This window comes from Arachis duranensis, chromosome 2 (genome assembly GCF_000817695.3).
Source record: "Arachis duranensis cultivar V14167 chromosome 2, aradu.V14167.gnm2.J7QH, whole genome shotgun sequence".
Lineage (NCBI taxonomy): Eukaryota > Viridiplantae > Streptophyta > Magnoliopsida > Fabales > Fabaceae > Arachis > Arachis duranensis.
This window is the reverse complement of record NC_029773.3, coordinates 54,282,081-54,293,421: the sequence shown is the minus strand read 5'-3', so window position 1 is coordinate 54,293,421 and position 11,341 is coordinate 54,282,081.

Genomic DNA, 11,341 nt, shown 5'->3' with positions numbered 1-11,341 from the left:
AAATCCTACTTTTTCTTTTCCTTTCTTATTTCTTTCTTCGCCCTTCCTCCTTCTTCCTTCTTTCTTCTTCCTTCTTTCTCCTTTCTTTTTTATTTTCATGCATTTTTATGTTGGTGTTGGAGCTTTATTTGGATTTTACTTTATTATAACGGAGCTTGTGACTATTATAAGGATTGGTTTGACAATTGATATTTTAAATTTGGCTCTCATATATATTTGGATTTATTACTTTCATTCCTCTTTTAACTCACACTAAATGTAATCCACCTATATTTGAGATTATCATTCACAATTGTCATCATACAAGTGCTCTTTAATCCAGCTTATTTTAAATTGATGATTGACCTATGCTTCTCATGCCTTTTCCTGCATGCTTTTACACATCTTGCATCTAATTGATTTAATATCCCTTGCTATATTTCCATTGATGTCCTAATTGCATGTAGTCGCGACCATGTATTTAAGACATTATCCCTTACCTTGGCATTGATTATCACTTGAACCTTCCTCCTCCCGGTTCTAGCTATTTGAATTACATGTCCCTTTCCTTTCTCCCTTTTTCAGGATGGCCACCAAAAAGGATAACGAGAATGCCTCTAAACATGCCACCGGTGAAGAGCGGAACGACTTGAGCACCAGCTGAGGAACCACAACCCCCGCCCACCTGCACAGCTTTGCATGCACCAAGGACGGTGCAATCCTTAAGTGTGTGGAGGTCGATACCGATCTCCGTGGGTTAGTACCTTCCTATCTCAACACCGACGTTTAAATTAGTTGTTGCATTTGCATGTTTGTTTGATTTTGTGCATATATTACCATTACTTGGTTGAAGTAATATTTTCTTTTTCAAGAAAATTTTTATAGTATTTCACTAATTTAAATTAAAAACTTTTTGACAAACTTGTTTGAAGAAATATTATTTTGGAACATGGTTTAGAGCTCAAACACACAAAACCAGTGAGATTTTGAGCCTATTTGATTGGTTGTATTTTACCAACCAATATTTTATTTTTGTGTGTTATTCTCTCTAAAATTGTAATCTTTATCTTGCTTAATTCTATATTTCCATTGTTTGATGTATGCATGCACTTATATAATTGAGGCCTTGTTTCACTAAGCTTACATACCCATATGGCCTTACCCTTTCGTTATCCTTTGCAAACCAATTTGAGCCTATTTTACCCATTTGTTCTTTACTTTAGCTCATTACTAACTCTAAGTGAAAAATAATAATGTCCTTAATTTGAATCTTTGGTTAGCTTAGACTAGTAAAAGTGCTCATAATTTAAGTATAGGGAAGTTGGGTTTGAAAATATTTGGTTTGAGTAATTGGGTGTTGTATATTTTTGTGAAAATATGCAAAATAATAGTTGAACACATATTATTGCATTCAATACTTTTTTCATATGCATTGAGAAAAACAAGAGAAAAAAATATAATAATAGAAAAAATAAAGAAAAGAAAAAAAAAGTGAAAAAGAAAAGAAAAAGAGCAATTAATAAAAGGGGACAAAATGTCCCAAAGTAAGTGTTGGTATCAATGCATATGTACTGTACTTAAATTTAGGATGCATGAATATGTGGAAAACACAGTTAATGGGAAGTTAGATTTTGCATTTTAATTAAATAGATTGTCTTAAGTTAGGTGGGAAGTTTATGTTAATTAAGGATTGAAATTTTAGTCCACTTGGCCAAATACAATCCTACCTTAACCCTAACCCCATTACAACCCTTAAAAGACCTCTTGATATGTTTATCTGTGCATTAATTTTTGTTGATTGTTAGATGAAGAGCAAGCTATAGAAAGCAAGATTAGTAGAGAATTGAGAGAATTGACCCTGGACACTTGAAAGTTAGAATGATATACACTACCAGTAAGGGTTCAGTGCTTAATTCTATGTTCCCTGCTTTCATGAGCTATCTTCTTCTTGTAAGTTATTTGTATTATATTTTGTGATTTGAATTAGTGAAATCCAGTTAATATTTGTTCTTGAAAGATTTATTTACTTTTTCACCAAGTAGGTAAAAGCATTTTGCATTTAGCTGCATTCATATAAATAGGTTGCATTTCATACATCCCACTATTCTGTCTTCACTCTTATAGCTTCTCTTGAGCTTAGCATGAGGACATGCTAATGTTTAAGTGTGGGGAAGTTGATAAACAACTATTTTATGGTTTATCTTGTGCTCAATTGAGTGGATTTTATCAATCTTTCATACACTTATTCATACTAATTGCATGAGTTTACGTTTTCCTTCCGAATTTTGTGCTATGATTGAAAACATGCTTTTTTGGCCTTATATTTGCTAATATTAATCCTCTCTTATTACCATTAGATGCTGTGATATGTGTGTTAAGTGATTTCAGAGATTACAGGGCATGAATGGCTCAGAAGATGGAAAGGAAGCATGCAAAAGTGGAAGGAATACAAGAAGTTGAAGAATCTGCTAAGCTGTCCAACCTGACCTCTTCACACTCAAACAGTCATAACTTGAGCTACAGAGGTCCAAATGAGATGGTTTTAGTTGTGTTGGAAAGCTAACATCTGGGGCTTCGCAACGATATATAATTTGCTATAGCTGCTCCGAAGTTAGAAGACACGAACACACGGATGACACGCCCGCATCGCATCTGCAAAATCTCAATCCACGCAAACGTGTGGATGACACCTCCGTGTCACTTTGCCGTAACCTGTATGAACTAGATTTCATAATCAGCGATTTCTGGGCTATTTCTGACCCAGTTTTTGGCCCAGAAAACACATATTAAAGGCTATAAAGTGGGGGAATCCATTAATTCATCATAAGACATTCATAATTGACTTTTCACAATTTAGATGTAGTTTTTAGAGAGAGAGGTTCTCTCCTCTCTCTTAGGTTTTAGGATTAGGATTTCTTTTAGTCATTAGGATTGTTTCTTTGTACTAGGTTCAATAATTTATATTTCCCTTCTATTTTTGTTTACTCTGAAGCTTTTATTTGTATTTGATTTATGTCGCCCAATTGGCTTTTGAACTTTTTCATGTTAGAATTGACATCTTCATTCAATTTGAGGTATTTCAAACATATGACTTTTATTTAGTTTCTTATATTCTTGGCTTTGGTTGATTAATTGGTAACTCTTGAGTTATCAAACTCATCGTGATTGATAATTATTATTCTTGCTGATTAATTTAGATTCCTATAACTCTAGTCTTTCCTTAAGGAGTTGACTAGGACTTTAGGTGTTAAATTAATTTATCCACTTAACTAACCTTCATAATTTGAGGTTGACTTAGTGGTAGCAAAAATATAATTCTCATCACCATTGATAAGGATAACTAGGATAGGACTTCCAGTTTTCATACCTTGCCAAGAGTTTTATTAGTTATTAATTTATTAATTCCTGCAATTTATTTCTCTTATTCAAAACCTTTTCAAAACCCAAAAACACTGTTTTTATAACCAATAATAATTCATACTTCCCTGCAATTCCTTGAGAAGATGACCTGAGTTTTGAATACTTCGGTTTATAAATTTTATTGGGTTTGTTACGTGTGACAACCAAATGTTTGTAAGAAAGGTTGATTGCTTGGTTTAGAAACTATACTTGCAAAGAGAATTTATTACAACTTCTAAACCATCAATCTTCAGTTCTTCAACCCTTTCTAACCACAGCAGGAGCTGTGATTGATGTTGACAAAGGAGAGTTAGTCCTTCAATTGAATGGGAACTACCTTGTGTTTAAAGCTCAAGGTTCTTCCTCTGCAACCATGGAGAGGAAGCATGAAAAGCTTCTCTCAATACAGAGTCAAACAAAGCCCCCACAATCAAACTCTAAGTTTGATGTTGGGAGGCCACAACCAAACTCTAAGTTTGGTGTTGAACCCCCGCATTCAAACTCTAAGTTTGGTGTTGGGAGGTCCCAACAATGCTTTGAACATCTGTAAAGCTCCAAGAGAGCTCACTGTCAAGCAATTGGCATTAAAGAAGCGCTTATTGGGAGGAAACCCAATTTTTATTTATCTATATTTCTATTGTTCTTTTATGTTTTATTAGGTTCATGATCATGTGAGTCACAAAACAATTGCAAAAATTAAAAACAGAATCAAAAACAGCAGAAGAAACAGCACACCCTGGAGGAAGAGCCTACTGGAGTTTAAACGCCAGAACAGAGCATGGATCTGGCGTTGAACGCACGAAACAAGTAGCAGTCTGGCGTTTAAATGCTAGAATTGCACCCTGAGGAAAGCTGGTGTTTAACGCTAGAAACAAGCATCAGGCTGGCGTTAAACGCCAGAAACATGCTACATCTGCGCGTTTAACGCCAGAAACAAGCATCAGTCTGGCGTTAAACGCCAGGATTGCATGCAGAGGGCATTTTACACGCCTAATTGGTACAGGGATGATAAATCCTTGACACCTCAGGATCTGTGGATCCCATCAGGATCTCCACCTACCTTCTCCCTCTCTCTCACACCTTTCCAATAACACTATACCCTTCACCACTCACATCCATTCACTCTTCCCCATAAACCCTTCTCCCTCCACTATATAAACCCCTCCATCTTTCTTCATTTTCACACAACACAACCCTCTCTTCTCCCCCTTGGCCGAATACACATCTCTCTCCCTCTCCTCCATATCTTCTTCTTCTTCATCTATTCTTTCTTCTTTTGCTCGAGGGCGAGCAACATACTAAGTTTGGTGTGGTAAAAGTATAACTTTTTTGTTTTTCCATAACCATTTATGGCACCTAAGGCTGGAGAAACCTCTAGAAAGAGGAAAGGGAAGACAAATGCTTCCACCTCCGAGTCATGGAAGAAAGAGAGATTCATCTCAAAGGTCCATAGCTCAGTAGTAGAGCATTTGACTGCACAACAAGAGAGCCCACTCATGGACCTCAACAAGAGTATGAGAAATTCCCTCATCAAGAAATCCCTGAGATGCCTCAAGGGATGCATTTTCCTCCAAACAAATATTAGGAACAACTCAACACTTCTCTAGAAGGATTGAGTCATGACATGAACCAATTGAGGGTGGAACATCAAGAGCACTCCATCATTCTCAATGAGATTAGAGAAGATCAAAGAGCTATGAGGGAAGAGCAACAAAGGCAAGGAAGAGACATAGAGGAGCTCAAGAACACCATTGGTCCTTCAAGGAGAAGGCGCCACCATCATTAAGGTGGACTCATTCCTTAACTTTCTTGTTCTTATTTCTCTATTTTTCGGTTTTTGAGCTTCATGTTTGTCTATGTTGCGTCTTTATTACATGATCATTAGTGTCTAGTATCTATGTCTCAAGGCTATGAATAATTCCATGAATCCATCACCTTTCTTAAATGAAAAATGTTTTTAATACAAAAGAACAAGAAGTACATGAGTTTCGAATTTATCCTTGAAATTAGTTTAATTATATTGATGTGGTGATAATACTTTTTGTTTTCTGAATGAATGCTTAAGCAGTGCATATTTTTTATCTTGTTGTTTATGAATGTTAAAATTGTTGGCTCTTGAAAGAATGATGAACAAGAGAAATGTTATTGATAATCTGAAAAATCATGAAATTGATTCTTGAAGCAAGAAAAAGTAGTAAAGAACAAAGCTTGCAAAAAAAAGATGAAAATAAAAGAAAAAGAAAGTAAGCAGAAAAAGCCAAAAGCTCTTTAAACCAATAGACAAGAGCCAAAAGCCAATAGCCCTTAAAACCAAAAAGCAAGGGTAAAAAAGATCCAAGGCTTTGAGCATCAATGGATAGTAGGCCCCAAAGAAATAAAATCCAGGCCTAAACGGCTAAATCAAGCTGTTCCTAACCATGTGCTTGTGGCATGCAGGTCCAAGTGAAAAGCTTGAGACTGAGTGGTTAAAGTCGTGATCCAAAGCAAAAAGAGTGTGTTCAAGAATCAACATACTTAACTAGGAGAATCAATAACACTATCTGAACTCTGAGTTCCTATGGATGCCAATCATTATAAACTTTAAGGGATGAAGTGAGATGCCAAAACTGTTTAGATGCAAAAAGCTACAAGTCCCGCTCATTTAATTAGAACTAATATTCATTGATATTTTGGGATTTATAGTATATTCTCTTCTTTTTATCCTATTTGATTTTCAGTTGCTTGGGGACAAGCAACAATTTAAGTTTGGTGTTGTGATGAGCGGATAATTTATACGCTTTTTGGCATTGTTTTTAGGTAGTTTTTAGTAGGATCTAGCTATTTTTTGGGATAATTTTATTAGTTTTTATGCAAAATTAACATTTTTGGACTTTACTATGAGTTTGTGTATTTTTCTATGATTTCAGGTATTTTCTGGCTGAAATTGAGGGACCTGAGCAAAAATCTGATTCAGGTTGAAAAAGGACTGCTGATGTTGTTAGACATCCAGGGCTTTCCAGAAATATATAATAGTCCACACTTTATTCGAGTTTAGACGATGCAAATTGGCGTTCAACACCAGTTCCATACTGCATTCTAAAGTAAAACGCCAGAAACACATCACAAACCAGAGTTAAACGCCAAACAGACGTTACAACTTAGCGTTTAACCCCAAGAGAAACCTCTGCACGTGTAAAGCTCAAGCTCAGCCCAAGCACACACCAAAGTGGGCCCGAAAGTAGATTTCTGCACTTAGACTTATTTCTGTAAACCTTAGTAGCTAGTCTAGTATAAATAGGACATTTTACTATTGTATTAGACATCTTGGTATCTATCTTCGGACGTTTAGTTCTTAGACTTTGGGGGCTGGCCATTCGGCCATGCCTGGACCTTGATCACTTATGTATTTTCAACGGTGGAGTTTCTACATACCAAAGATTGAGGTGTGGAGCTCTGCTGTACCTCGAGAATTAATGTAATTACTACTATTTTCTATTCAATTCAACTTATTCTTATTCTAAGATATCATTCGTACTTCAACCTGATGGATGTGATGATCCGTGACACTCATCATCATCTGTCCTTATGAACGTGTGTCTGACAACCACCTTCGTTCTACCTTAGATTGAATGAATATCTCTTGGATTCCTTAATCAGAATCTTCGTGGTATAAGCTAGAATTATTGGTGGCCATTCTTGAGAATCCGGAAAGTCTAAACCTTGTCTGTGGTATTCCGAGTAGGATTTAAGGACTGAATGACTATGAGGAGCTTCAAACTTGCGATTGTTGGGCGTAGTGACAGACGCAAAAGAATCAATAGATTCTATTCCGACATGATCGAGAACCAATAGATGATTAGTCGTGCTGTGACAGAGCATTTGGACTATTTTCACTGAGAAGATGGGAAGTAGCCATTGACAACGATGATGCCCTACATACAGCTTACCATGGAAAGGAGTAAGAAGGATTGGATGAAAGCAGTAGAAAAGCAGATATTCAGAAGGAACACTGTATCTTCATGCGCTTATCTGAAATTTCCACCAATGAATTACATAAGTATCTCTATCTTTATTTTATGCTTTATTTATTATTATTTTCGAAAACCATTATAACCATTTGAATCCGCCTAACTGAGATTTACAAGATGACCATAGCTTGCTTCATACCAACAATCTCCGTGGGATCGACCCTTACTCACGTAAGGTATTACTTGGACGACCCAGTGCACTTGCTGGTTAGTTGTTCGAAGTTGTGACAAAGTGTGATTCACGTTTGAGAGCTCCAAGTTTTTGGCGCCATTGTTGATTATCACAATTTACGCGCACCAATACTGATGATAGGATTCCTTGGATCCTTATTCCTAAGTCAAGGCTTTTGATGCATTAATCGCATTTTTACTAGTTTTGATCTTATCCCCTTTTTACTTGCATTAATATCAATTTTGATCCTTCCTTTGTTCTTTTATCTCTTAGTTCTTTTAATTTTTTGTTCTTTGATTGCAAAACCCTACTTTTCCTCCCAACCAAAAGCGTAACACTTCGATTGCGTCCTAGGGAGAACGACCCGAGGTTTCATTATTCTCGGTTTATTATTTTTATTGAAAATCTAAACTTTGATGATTGGGATTGAATTGCCGGTTTGAACTATACTCACAATGGAACTATTTTATCTAATTTTCGAACCGGTGCAAATCCTAATCCATCAATACTCACAGGTGACGAAAAATGGGGGATGTGTGCATACGCTCAAAGGTGTGCGCGCGCACAGAGCTCTATTTCTACAATAATTTTAATGCCTCTAAGCCACCCAACATGACATCCAAAACAGTTTTTCAAGCCCCAAAACATTTTAAAACCTCAAAAACATATTATTCTACCAAAATTACGTAGTAAATACCAAAATGCAACTAAACTACTAAGCAAGATAGGTAATTATTCAAGAAACAAAAGCTAAAAAAAGGGAAGGGTTAGAAAGATATTACCATGGTGGGGTGTCTCTCACCTAGCACTTTAATTTAAAGTCCTTAAATTGGACTTTTGGTTGAAGCTCACATCAAGGAGGCTTGTGCTTCCATCCATCCTTGAGTTTCCAACCATGCTTGCTCTTCCAAAATCCTTCGGGATCCCAAACGAAGTACATCAAGCTCTCAAGCAACCTTAAGTAAGCAATCGGGACCCAAGATAGTTGGTTTTTGAATTGTATGTCTGGATCCCACACTTTAGTTTCCCGGTCATCCTCTTGTAAACCTTTGCTCTGTACTTGGATGAACACTTTCCCAAATTTCCTTTGAAGCACCCACTTGAATGTTGGACTCCTCCCAATTGAACCTTGCACCACTTATGCCTTGAACTCCATTGGCAACCAACATCTAATCCTTCACCATTTAACATTCCAAGAAGCACCTTAAATTGGTGATCCGTCTCTAAGATAGCAAATTGATTTAGGCCGATGAAGCTCATTGAAGATATTGTTACCCACTCAATTTGCCCTTGGGTTGGAGTCATCATATTAAACTCTTGCATGAAAGCTTTCACTTCTTGGGTGTCTACCTCTTCCTCACCACCTTTTTCTAGCCCTTCCTCACCAACCTCCTCTAAGTTTTCTCTACTATTATTCAATCCAAACTTAGGAGGTTATGTGAGGTCTACTTCCATATTTCTCTCAAACTCAAAAGAGAAAGGTTCCTCAAGATCATTGAGGGGATTGACCAAGGTGGACAAAAAATCATGGATGATGGAATTCACTTCTTGATCAAATTCCCTCAATTCTCCATTCACCTCTTCTGGTTCAATTATTTTACCTTCCTCCTCTTGTGACTCAATCCTTAGCTCCACTTCTTCTCTTTTAGCCTCCATATTCTCCTCCTCACTACACTCCTTAGTTGATCCTCCACATTTCTCAAGGGAGATGTCTTGATTGCTTGAGTGTAGCAAGGCTAAGCGGTTTACTGCTTCAGCTATGGTAGCCTTGAACTCCCCTAGTTTCCTTCGGAATTCTCCTTGCTCTTGGAAAAAAGTTTGAAGGTCTTGTTGTTCTTGGGGCAAGGGTTTGAGAACTTCACATTTAGGTGAAAAAGAAGGTTCAATGGTTGGGAGAAAGGTTGTATAGTTAGAAGATGTGTTATGTGGGTGAGAGTATTGAGGTGGTGTCTAAGGAGGTGATGGTTCATATGGCAAGGTGTATAGACATTTTAATTCCATGGAGGTGGATGGTGTGGTGCATGAAGGTTTGGTGTTTGAGAGTTGTGTAGTGGGTACTGTTCATACCTTTGGGTTTGGTATGCACATAGGGGAGGGTTTGTCTCATTGTAACATGGAAGAGGTGGTTACCATGAGTGTTGCTCATACGCATACTGTTCCTGCCTCAATTGATTCTCCCATTCCATGATGAAATCCTAATATGAATTCATCATACCATACAATACAATCACAACCAAGCTCCAAGAAACAAGGGTGATAACTCATAAAAAAAGTAGAGAATAAAAGCAAAAGACATCAATAAACAAGAAAAACAAAAACCTAAATATTAACAAAAACAACCAAATAACCAAAAAGCAAGCTATTTACACTATGGACATATTCATGTTGGGTTAACCGTGGGGAGCTCTCTACCACTGGGAAGACTTCGAGGAGGAATCAAGCGAGAGAACATAAGATGTGAAGACACCACATCCAACTCAAAACCTTAAGGTGTCAAGTTAATGGGTCTCTCATCTTATAAACTCCTCACTCTTTCTTGCTTTTTTTGATGTGGGACTAACTTCGACACTCCTCACACTTGCAACACTAACAATCTCCCCCTCAAGTGTGAGCCTCCCACATTAAGCATCAACTCTCCTCTAACTCCACCATATATGAGTATTCGTCTATCACACCGCTGCAAAATACCGCGAGACACGCCGCCTGGACCACCTTTGCCGGGAAGACTTTCGATGCTTCACCTTGAATACCCCTTAAAACCAGACCGATTAAACCATCGGCTCTGATACCACTTGAATATCCTGATATTGTTGCAACCGTATACTGGAATAGTATAACTCAACTGTAGACCGTGCACTAGGAAGGGTCCCCAAGAAAGAGAGGTGGGTCACAATGGACACACTTAAATACCAGGTCTTTCCTTAGCCAGAACCTTTCTAAACTGTACTCTCACAGTGTCACACTGCCTTCCAGCAACAACAACAGCAACCAAAGATCAACCTCAAGCTACAAGATAAAATTATTTTCACATAGTGATATTCTCTGGTTGTCACTTGGTAACGGCCGTGGTTTTTTCTCTAGTAATTAGAGTTTCCACATTAAATTCTTGTGTTGTGATTGTGTCTATTTTATTTCTCTGTGAAAGGTATTTTCTCAAGGGGAAATAGTGTATTATTCCCAACAATTCACAACAACAAAAAATATAACACCGATTGCAAGATTAAAAGATTAAAAGAGCTATAAATGAGATAAAAGAACTAGCAAATGATCAAAAAGAAAATTAATGCAAATCAAAAGAAAGCAAGATCAAAACTTAGTGAAAATGCTATAAATGCATAAAGAGCCTTGACTTGGAAATGAGAATTAAGGAATCCTATCATCGTCATAACCACAACTATGGCAACTATGATGACTCAATCTCGCTTCGTCAACCCCTAACATCGAAGGTCAGTCAAGCAAGCATAACTGACCTTAATCCATAAGTACTAGCTAACTTACTAATTACTTAGTAAAAAGTTAGCGTCAATAAAAACAAGAATCAACTAACTACCCAAGAATTACCACTAAATGTCGGATATTATGACTCTAGTATCCTAGGAACTCATTTTCCAAGACAATGTGTAAAAATCTACGCAAAATCTAAAGTTGGCATTTTAACAAACACCTTGGGGATATAAAAACAAAATATAACACTCCGAATTTTAAAAAAATAATAAATTATTTATAATTTATTTTATTTAAAAAAATTATTTTTTAAAAAAAATAAATTAAATTTTATGATATT